The 10,424-nt window shown below is 41.2% G+C and overlaps 1 pseudogene; it reads right to left on the bottom strand.

Moving 5' to 3' along the window:
* Positions 1-5,140: 5,140 nt before the first annotated feature.
* LOC147004468 (glyceraldehyde-3-phosphate dehydrogenase pseudogene) lies at positions 5,141-5,798 on the bottom strand (annotated as a pseudogene).
* Positions 5,799-10,424: the final 4,626 nt, after the last annotated feature.

Here is a 10,424-nt window from a genome sequence, read left to right as displayed (position 1 = left end):
TGTTTTCCATTTATATAAAGGAAGTCTACAGATTTGTTGGATTTAATTGCATATCCTGCCACTCTGCTGAAGTTGATAATCAGCTATAGGAATTCTCTGGTGGAATTTTGGGGGTTGCTTATATATACTATGATATCTATAAATAGAGATACTTTGACTTCTTCCTTTCCAATTTGTATCCACCACATTATCATTGAGTAGAGTTGTTCAATTTCCATTAGTATGTGGGCTTTATGTTGATTTTGTTGTTTTTGAAGTCTATCCTTAATCCATGGTGATCTGTTAAATACATGGGATTATTCAAAACTTCTTGTATCTATTGAGGCTTGTTTTCTGTCCAATTATATGGTCAATTTTGGAGAAGGTGCCATGAGGTGGTGAAAAGGTATATTCTCTTGTTTGGGGGTGAAATGTTCTGTAGATATCTGTTAAATCCATTTGGTTCATAACTTCTGTTAGTTTCAATGTGTTTCTGTTTAGTTTCTGTCTCAATGATCTGTCCATTGCTGATGGTGAGCTGCTGAAGTCTTTCACTATTATTGTGTGGGGTTCAATGTGTGTTTTGAGCTTTAGTAATGCTTCTTTTAAAAATGTGGGTGTCCTTGCATTTGGGACACAGATGTTCAGGATTAATACTTTCACTTGGTGGATTTTTTTCCTTTGAAGAATATAAAATGTCCTTCCCCATCTTGTTTGATAACTCTTCATTGAAAGTCTATTTACTGGATATTAGCATGGCAACTCCAGCTTGTTTCTTGGGACAATTTGCTTGGAAAGCTTTTTTATCCAGTCTTTTACTCTGAGGTAGTCCCTGTCTTTGTCACTATGGTATATTTCTTGGTTTCTTGTATGCAGCAAAATGCTGGATCTTGCTTAAATATTCAGTCTGTTAGTCAGTGTCTTTTGATTGGGGAGTTGAGACCATTGATGTTGAGAGATATTAAAGACATATGATTGTTAGTTCCTCTTATTTTTGGCTGGAAGTGATAGTATGTGTGTATGTTTCTCTTCTTTTAGGTTTGTTGTGATTTGTTTAGTTCTTGTGTTTTCTTGATTGCAATTACCTTCTTGGTGTTGGGATTTTGTCCCATTATTGTCTATAGGGCTGGATTAGTAGAAAGATGTTTAAATTTGGTTTTGCCATGGAATATCTTGTTTTTTTTTCATATATGATGATTGAGAGTTTTGTTGGGTATAGTATCCTGAGTTGACATTTGTGTTATCTTAGGGTCTTTATGCCTTCTGTCCAGGATCTTCTAGCTTTTAGATTCTCTGTTGAGGGATCTGGTAGAATTCTGATAGATCTGCCTTCATATGTTACTTGCCCTTTGTCCCTTACAGCATTTAATCTCTTCTCTGTTTTGTGCATATAATGTTTTGATTATTATATGATGAGGATTTTCTTTTATTTTCCAATCTATTTGGTTTTCTGCAAGCTTCTTATATATTTATGGCCATCTCTTTCTTTAGATTAGGGAAATTTTCTTCTATGACTTTTGTTGGCAATGTTTTCTTGGTCCTTTGATCTGGGATTCTTCACCTTCTTCTATTCCTATTATTCTCAGGTTTGATCTTTTCATTGTGGCCTGAATTTCTTGGATATTCTGGGTTAGGAGCTTTTTGCATTTTGTATTTTCTTTGACTACCATGTCAATATTTTCTATGGTATCTTCCATGCCTGAGATTCTCTCTATCTCTTGTATTCTGTTGGTGATGCTTGCCTCTGTAGCTCCTGATCTCTTTCCTAAGTTGTCCATCACCAGGGTTGCCTCCATTTGTGTTTTCTTTATTGTTTCTATTTCCATTTTTAGTTCTTGGACCATTTTGTTCAATTCCTTCATGTGCTTGATTTCTTAAATCCTGTATTTCTTAAGGGATTTATTTGTTTCTTCCTTCAGGGCTTATAACTGTTTTCCTGTATTTCTTCAAGTGACCCGTCCAGCAGGTCCAGTTATTTGAGGGTCACGAGGGGACCTCCTCCTAAGAACCAAATGGAGGGTAGAGAGAGATGAGGGTCTTGTATGAATAACAACACGGAAACCGTTCTGAAGTTGTATCAAGGCCCCAAATCTATTGAAAAAGGTCCAAGGCTTAAATGCACAAGCAAAAGGGGAAGTACAGATATTTATCAGTGGGAGGGGTAGGGCAATACAAGCAAAAGGAGAAGTACTTATGGGAGGAGGGGGGGCAATAGAAATTCTTTCTTTGGCAGCTACACGGGGAAGCAGGAACTTGGTGGTATCAGGGTGTGGTCAGGACATCGGCGATGGCTTAGGGCTGGAACATCCTGTGGTTGTTCTCGGAATTCATGTGTCAGTGGCCCGCTTTTGACCCCTTTTTCTTCTGGGGGGGGGGAGAGGCCCAATTTAGAGATCAAGAGTTGTCTTAATAGCTCCCAACATTCAAGGGTGTTCTTTATATCCTCCTTAAAGTCCTGTATCATCTTTGTGAGACAGGATGCTTTTCATGTGTGTTAGGGTAGCCAGGGCTTGCTGTGTGTGGTTGAGTTCTGATGGTGCCAAATTGCATAGAGTTCTGTCATTTAGGTTCTTAAACTTGCCTCTGACCATCTGGTTCTCTCTGTTGTTAACTGCCCTGGGTGTCTTTGACTGAATCTGTCTCCTTGGAGGCAGGTTGACTCTGGGACCTGAGTTAGGGATAGTTTCCTTGGAGGCAGGCAGTGTTGTCTCTGGTTAGGGTGGGTCTCCCATGTCTCTGGTTAAAGCAGGCCTCTTGTGCCCCTGGTTAGAGTAGACCAGCTGTGCCCTTGATTACTGTGGAGCTCCTGGGAGGCTCTCAGGCTGTAGCTCAGGCTGTAGCACAGGCTGTAGTGTTTGAGCAGGTATAGGGCCACTGATCTGACCCCAGGTGGAGAAATGGGCCAGAGGAAGGTAGAGCTCTGTGTCCTTTGTCATTATAGACCTCCTGGGAAGCATGCAGAATGCAATGTTGCAAGGTTGCTGATCTGGGCTGGTGGGGAAGTGTGTAGGAAGGAAAGAAGAGCTTGGGGGTCGGGGAGGGAGGGTAGTTCCTGAGTCAACTGGGCTGTGTGGGTATCCTAGCTGATGGAACCATGGCATCCTGTATAACAAATGCACCAATAATGTTCTTGCTTTAGGGTGTATGGATCTGTGTGCTTTCCCTCAATATTGTTTTATTATAAGAGCATTTAAGGGTTGATTTTTACATATAGATAAATTGGATTAGCCTCCATCAGTGTCCTAGGAAGTCCTTGAGCCAACCGTGAGCTTGGAATTCAGTAAGAATGTTACCTATTCAGTAACATTCAAAATTACCTCTAGTAGAGACAGTGAAAATAATCAGGCATTACAATTTACCTGAATAAAAGCTAGAAAGCTCAGGGCTAGTCTACATAATAATTACTTAGAACAATACCCGAGTCACACCCATACACAGGAATACACAATAGCCTAGGAAATAGGTGGATTGTGGTTTCATGAAAAGGTTAGTAGAACAGAATTCCCCTGATGTGGGTTTTTCACTAAGCCCAGAGGAATAGCATAATTAGGTATTTACTAAAGGACCCCTGGTGGTGGGTTTAACAATAGACTAGCATTGCATCAGAGCATTCACCTGGCTCCTGTGTTTAGCTGATGTTAATTAAAGGTTGTTCCTCTTCTCAGTTGTAAACATGGCCTGGCTCCCGCCATCTTTTTATGTATGTATTTTCTTTGTTTTGTGTAAAGAACAGTGTACTTTGGTGGATGTATTTGCCTAGCTTTTCTTGTTTTTCTTCTGTATTATAAGACTGGTGCTCACTTTGAGAAAATATATTCAAATAGACACTCTTTCTGTGTCCAGGTCTGTTTGTCATCCACACCAACTCCTTGCTTGCCTGTAACCGGAACCCCTGATTTCTTCCACAGATTGAGGGAGGCCGACTGAGGCCAGTCTGCGGCAGTTCCTAGAATCTCTCATGGTTGCACATGGCCATACTTTTTCATCTGAATGTGGATAGAGAGAGATGCATTCCATTTCTAGGCCTAATCTATAAAAGAACTTTATATGTTTTGTGTGTGTGTGTGTGTTACTTCTTTGTTTACCTATTAGTGGGGTGCAGAAGATTTGGCAGAGAGATTTAAACATGGAAGAAATGCCCCACTACAGGTTCATGTATTTGTATCTTTGATCTCCAGCTGTTTTGGAAGATTGTAAGTCCTTTAAAAAGTGGAGCCCAGGTGGAGAAAATAGAGCACTTCAGGTGGGCTTGTAGGTTTTGTAGTTCAACCCCTCTTCTCATTTACACTCTCCTTTTTGATGCAGACACAAATGTGACTAGCTGCTTCGTGTTTCTGTTGCCATGCATTCTTCATCATAATAGACTATAGGGCAATGGGCTATGCACAGACAGCCTGGTCTCCAGTTGAGTTGAGGTCTTGAATCCCAGTAGGACCTGGTGGTGGTGATTTTCACCTACATAGGACAGAAGGTGTTCCCTCTTGTCTCCTGGACCGCCGGCTCCTGTTGAAGTTACCGTCCCCACAGCCCCTACAGCACCAACAGGAGAAGCATGTGGCTAACAGTCACATAGACTATGTCCCAAGCTTCCGACCTTCTAGCTAGACTCCTCCTCATAGTTACCTAGCAACAACAAGGTAACACAGTCCACTTAAGAGGGGCTGTTTGGCCTCTCTTAAGCTTTTATTTTCCTTACTCTTTCCTCTAGGCTTTTACCTCTCTCTAAGCCTTTACTTTTCTTACTCTCTAACTTTCTTTCTCTACTTCTCTTCCCCCTTCTCTTGGCCATGGCTGCACTCTCTCTCTCTCTCTCTCTCTCTCTCTCTCTCTCTCTCTCTCTCTCTCTCTCTCTCTCTCTCTCTCTCTCCCCCTGCCTTTCTACAATAAAGCTCTAAAACCATAGACTGTCTGTGTTTATTGAGGTCTGCTATACTTGTACGATGGAATAGGCTTTCTTTTAAGGAGCCACTTCTTTTTTTTTTTCTTTTTTTTTTTGGGGGGGGGGGGGTGCAGCGAACTTTATTGATGGTATTCAAGAGAGTAGGGAGGGCTCCCTAGGCCCCTCCTGTTAAGGGGGTCTGGGATGGAAATTGTGAGGGAGATGCTCAGTGTTGGGGGCCGAGCTGGGATAGGGACTCCTCAGCAACTGAGGAGTCCTCTCTCTTGCTCTCAGTGTCCTTGCTGGGGTGGGTGGTCCAGGGTTTCTTACTCCTTGGAGGCCATGTAGGCCATGAGGTCCACCACCCTGTTGCTGTAGCCATATTTATTGTCATACCAGGAAATGAGCTTGACAAAGTTGTCATTGAGAGCAATGCCAGCCCCGGCATCGAAGGTGGAAGAGTGGGAGTTGCTGTTGAAGTCGCAGGAGACAACCTGGTCCTCTGTGTAGCCCAAAATGCCCTTCAGTGGGCCCTCAGATGCCTGCTTCACCACCTTCTTGATGTCATCATACTTGGCAGGTTTTTCCAGGCAGCATGTCAGATCCACAATGGACACATTGGGGGTAGGAACACGGAAGGCCATGCCAGTGAGCTTCCCGTTCAGCTCTGGGATGACCTTGCCCACAGCCTTGGCAGCACCAGTGGATGCAGGGATGATGTTCTGGGCAGCCCCACGACCATCACGCCACAGCTTTCCAGAGGGGCCATCCACAGTCTTCTGGGTGGCAGTGATGACATGGACTGTGGTCATGAGCCCTTCCACAATGCCAAAGTTGTCATGGATGACCTTGGCCAGGGGGGGCTAAGCAGTTGGTGGTGCAGGATGCATTGCTGACAATCTTGAGTGAGTTGTCATATTTCTCGTGGTTCACACCCATCACAAACATAGGGGCATCGGCAGAAGAGGCAGAGATGATGACCCTTTTGGCTCCACCCTTCAAGTGGGCCCCGGCCTTCTCCATGGTGGTGAAGACACCAGTAGACTCCATGACATATTCAGCACCGGCCTCACCCCATTTGATGTTAGCGGTTTCTCGCTCCTGGAAGATGGTGATGGGCTTCCCTTTGATGACAAGCTTTCCATTCTTGGCCTTGACGGTGCCGTTGACTTCTAACCTCCTGTCAGAAGGCCTTCCTGTGCTCCAGCCACAGACCAGACTAAACACTCTTGCCTGCGTGGGAACCACCCAGCGCCCCCCTCCTCTTCCCCCCTGCCACCTCTTCCCGTATTTCTGGGGCCTAGTACTGCCCTGGGGCTCCTATTCTGTTCTCAGTTCCTCTGCTGTATCCAGCATGGGATGCCAGAGACTAAGAACCTGTTACCAGGGGCTGCCCCTTGTAACAGGTACCCCCCACTGTATGGGGTCAGTGGCTTCACACAGCCAGATACCCACCCAGAGCCACATGGAAAGCAGTCCTCCCATGTCTGCCCACCAAGAGCACAGGAACTCTGGTCTAAAGAGGGCTCTCTCTCTGCCCTCTCATCCCCTACACCCACGGTCCTGCAATAAACTTTATTTTCAGAAGAGAATAAACCCCCTACCCCTTAATTTGCTTCTTATTTTGTAACAAGGACAGTAACTAATATACTTGGAGAGCTGTCTCTTCATAAAATTACATGATACTCGGTGAAATTTAAAACAAATAATTAGACTGAGTAAAATTGTGATGATTGTGACATTTATTTCAGTAGCTAGATTTTTATACTAATTCAAATAAATAATTTATTATCAATATAATTTCTTATCTACTGCCCTGTAGGTCAAGAGTTTATCATATATAAAAATAAAATGTAAGCTTATTCTATGAAAAAAAAAGAAAGGAAATGCATGCTGTTAATATGAACTATAGGCCAGACTCGAATCGAAGGCAGCAGATAAATATGTGAGGAGGAAAGCAAGAGAGGAGAGAGAAACAAGAATATGAAAGGATTCATTCAATGCAGGTCATAAGAAGTCATTGCCTGTAAGCCTCTCCCAATCCTCCAATTTTGTGAGTAAAACACATTCATGTACCCCCATTTCACATTATCTGTTGATACTTTTCCATTACAGTAACAGACAAAATAGTTACATTAGCAACTGCATTATCAACAAAGTTGGAAATATTATTCTTCATCCCAACACAATAGAAAATTTTGATATGGAAAAAAAAACCATGTAGGGAACTGAAGACATGGCACAGCAGTTAAGAGGCTACTGCTCTTGCAAAAGGCCCAAGTTCAGTTTTAACACTCAGTAGACAGCTCACAACAACCTATAAGTCCAGTTACAAGAGATTGGATGCCTCTGGCTTAAATGGGAACATAGAGGTGGCATAAACACACACACACACTTCACAAACACAAAAGTTTAAAAATCCTCTCTCTCTCTCTCTCTATATATATATATATACATATATATATATATATATATATACAAATGATTGTATGTACAAATACATACATACATACATACATACATATATATGCCTACTTTTAAACAAGTTAGATAAAACATGATTTCTTTGTACTTGTGATGAATTTTGTCCTTACAGTTTTGATCAATACCATGGACATATCATATGTGTGACTATTTTGCTCTACAGTTAAGGTAGTTTATCAATATTTCATTTTATCCTGAAAATCTCACCGGGTCTTTATAATGTCTTAATTTTTGTTCTGTTTTGAGACTACCTGGGTCTAATGTAACTGAAGCTAGCTCCAACTCATGTAGCTGAGGATGGTCTTAAACGTTTGATCCTCCTACCTTCAGCTCCAGAGTTTTATGCAGTGCTAGTGATTGAGTTCAGAGTTTTCTGCATTCCAGACAAAGTCTGGTATCAACTGAGGTTACCCCAGTCCCATAGTGCCTTTGCCTAAATTTATCTGAGGTTATTAGCCCCTGCCAGTTCTTTCTCTGCTTTCCTCCATTATCTGAAATAAAGCTTGTACCCTGCCAATTGCCATACTCATGAATGAGGTAACCTTTTTCTTATTTAAGTTCTCAACAAATACATTCTGTGACAATAGACAGCAGTTTCCCTCAGTAATATCTTTCCTGACATTCTTTCTCCCAATGGAAAAACAAAGGACAAGCTTTCCATGTTCTAATACCTTAAAAGTTGGAATACTATATGTTTCAAGTTATCTTCAAATCTCTTAATATGTGTGCAAAGGGGGTTGTAAAGCTATTTTTAAAAGGTTCAGTAGATGTTATTTTTACCTCTCTGTGAGTAAAAATATAGAATCCTACCTCTAACATGATAATCTGAAAAACAGTTAGAAGAAAGTGGCAGATATAGGAGCTCTGTGTGAGTACCATCTGTGGGAAGAAACAATAAGGTAAAGAGGAAATGAGAGATTTGTCTTTAACCAAAGGGATTACCAGCCCTGTCATTCATTCTATCTGCCACTTTTAGTATTCTTGAATGCCTCTTTGTTTATTTTGAGAGGAGAGATGAATATGAACCTAAGTTTATGTCACACACAGACAAATATGCACAAATGATTATACTCAAGCACACATTGATCTAGTAATTTCTTCAGGATAATAGGCTCTGAAACCTTTAAATTATTCTATCCTCTTATATTAGTCATGGTTCTCTCAGTTTATCCACTTTTCTCTGCGAGGACAGTATATATTAGAATGACTTATAAGCTGCAATCCAGCTAATCCAAAAATGGCTGACTATGAATGAAAAGTCCAAGAATCTAGGAGTTGCTTAGTTCACAAGGCCTTATGTCTCAGCTGGTATTAAGTAGACCATGGAATCCTGAAGAAATGGGATTTCTATTTTTTGAAATAGAATAATGCTTTGAGGGATGAACTTGCTAAAAAAGGACAGAGTTGTGTCGTCCCTTTCTGGATTGTAATTTATTCTAAATGTTGTTAAGTTGACAACCAAGACTAGCTATCACAGATCTAACACTTGTTAAGTTGATACACAATTATAACTCCTTATGACATGATTAACTTCAAAATAAAAACAATTCCACCATACAACCAAAGTACACTATAAATTTAGAAAAGTCACAATGTCTCTTGGGGAACATCCTTTTAATATCTCAAACTTAAATATGATAGCCATTGATTTTCTCTTGATTAATGTTACAATATATAATATAGTAATTCAAAGAACATAAATATAAGATGAACATATTCTTTTTTAATTAGATATTTTTATTTACATTTCAAATGTTATCCCTTTTCCTAGTTTCCTCTCCTAAAATCCCATATCCCCTCCCCACTCACCCTGCTCCCCAAACTACACACTCCTGCTTCCTGGCCCTGGCATTCCCCTATATTGGGGCATAGAACCTTCACTAGATGAAGGGCCTCTCCTCCCATTGATAACCAACTAGGCCATCCTCTGCTACATATTCAGCTGAAGGCATGAGTCCCACCATGTGTACTATTTGGTTGGTGGTTTAGTCCCTGGGAGCTTCGGGGTTACTGGCTAGTTCATATTGTTGTCCCTCCTATAGGACTGCAAACCCCTTCAACTCTTTGGGTCCTTTCTCTAGCTCCTTCACTGGGGACCCTGGGCTCTGTTCAATGGATGACTGTGAGCATGCACTTCTGTATTTGCCAGGCACTAGCAGAACCCCTCAGGAGACAGATATTTCAGGCTCCTGTGAGCAAAAACCTGTTGGAATCTGCAATAGTGTCTGTTTTAGGTGGTTGTTGATGGGATGGATTCCAAGGTGGGGAAGTCTCTGGACAGTCATTCATTCAGTCCCTTCTCTACATTTTGTCTCTGTAACACCTTCCATAGGTATTTTGTACCTTGTCTAAGAAAGATAGAGGTATATAGACTTTGGTCCTCCTTCTTGAGTTTCATGTGTTTGCAAATTTAATCTTGGGTATTCTGAGATTCTGAGCTAATATCTACATATCAGTGTTTGCATATCATGTGTATTCTTTTGTGGTTGGGTTACCTCACTCAGGATGATATCCTCCAGATCCATCTATTTGCCTAAGAATTTCATAAATTCATCATTTTTAATAGCTGAGTAGTACTCCATTATGTAAATGTACAACATTTTCTGTATACATTCGTCAATTGAAGGACATATGGGTTAATTCTAGCTTCTTGCTATTATAAATATGCCTGCTATGAACATATTGGTGCATGTGTCCTTATTAAAAATTGGAACATCTTCTGGGTATATGTCCAGGAGAGGTATTGCAGGATCCTCTGGTAGTACTATGTGCAATATTCTGAGGAACTGCCAGACTGATTTCCAGAGTGGTTGTACAAGCTTGCAATCCCACTAACAATGGAGGATTGTTCCTTTCTCCACATCCTCGCCAACATCTGCTGTCACCTGAGCTTTGACCATTCTGACTGGTGTGAGGTGAAATCTCAAGATCGTTTTGATTTGCATTTCCCTGATGATTAAGGATGTTGAACATTTTTTAGGTGATTCTCAACCATTTGGTATTCCTCCGTTGAGAATTTTTGTTTAGATCTATACCCCATTTTTAAAAAGGGTTATTTGGTTTTCTAGAGTCCAACTTCTTG

The sequence above is a fragment of the Mus caroli genome, unplaced genomic scaffold (assembly GCF_978045245.1).
Source record: "Mus caroli unplaced genomic scaffold, Mus_caroli_1 scaffold_5, whole genome shotgun sequence".
Taxonomy (NCBI): Eukaryota; Metazoa; Chordata; class Mammalia; order Rodentia; family Muridae; genus Mus; species Mus caroli.
Note: the sequence above shows the minus strand (reverse complement) of the source record. Positions and strands in the feature narration are given on the sequence as shown.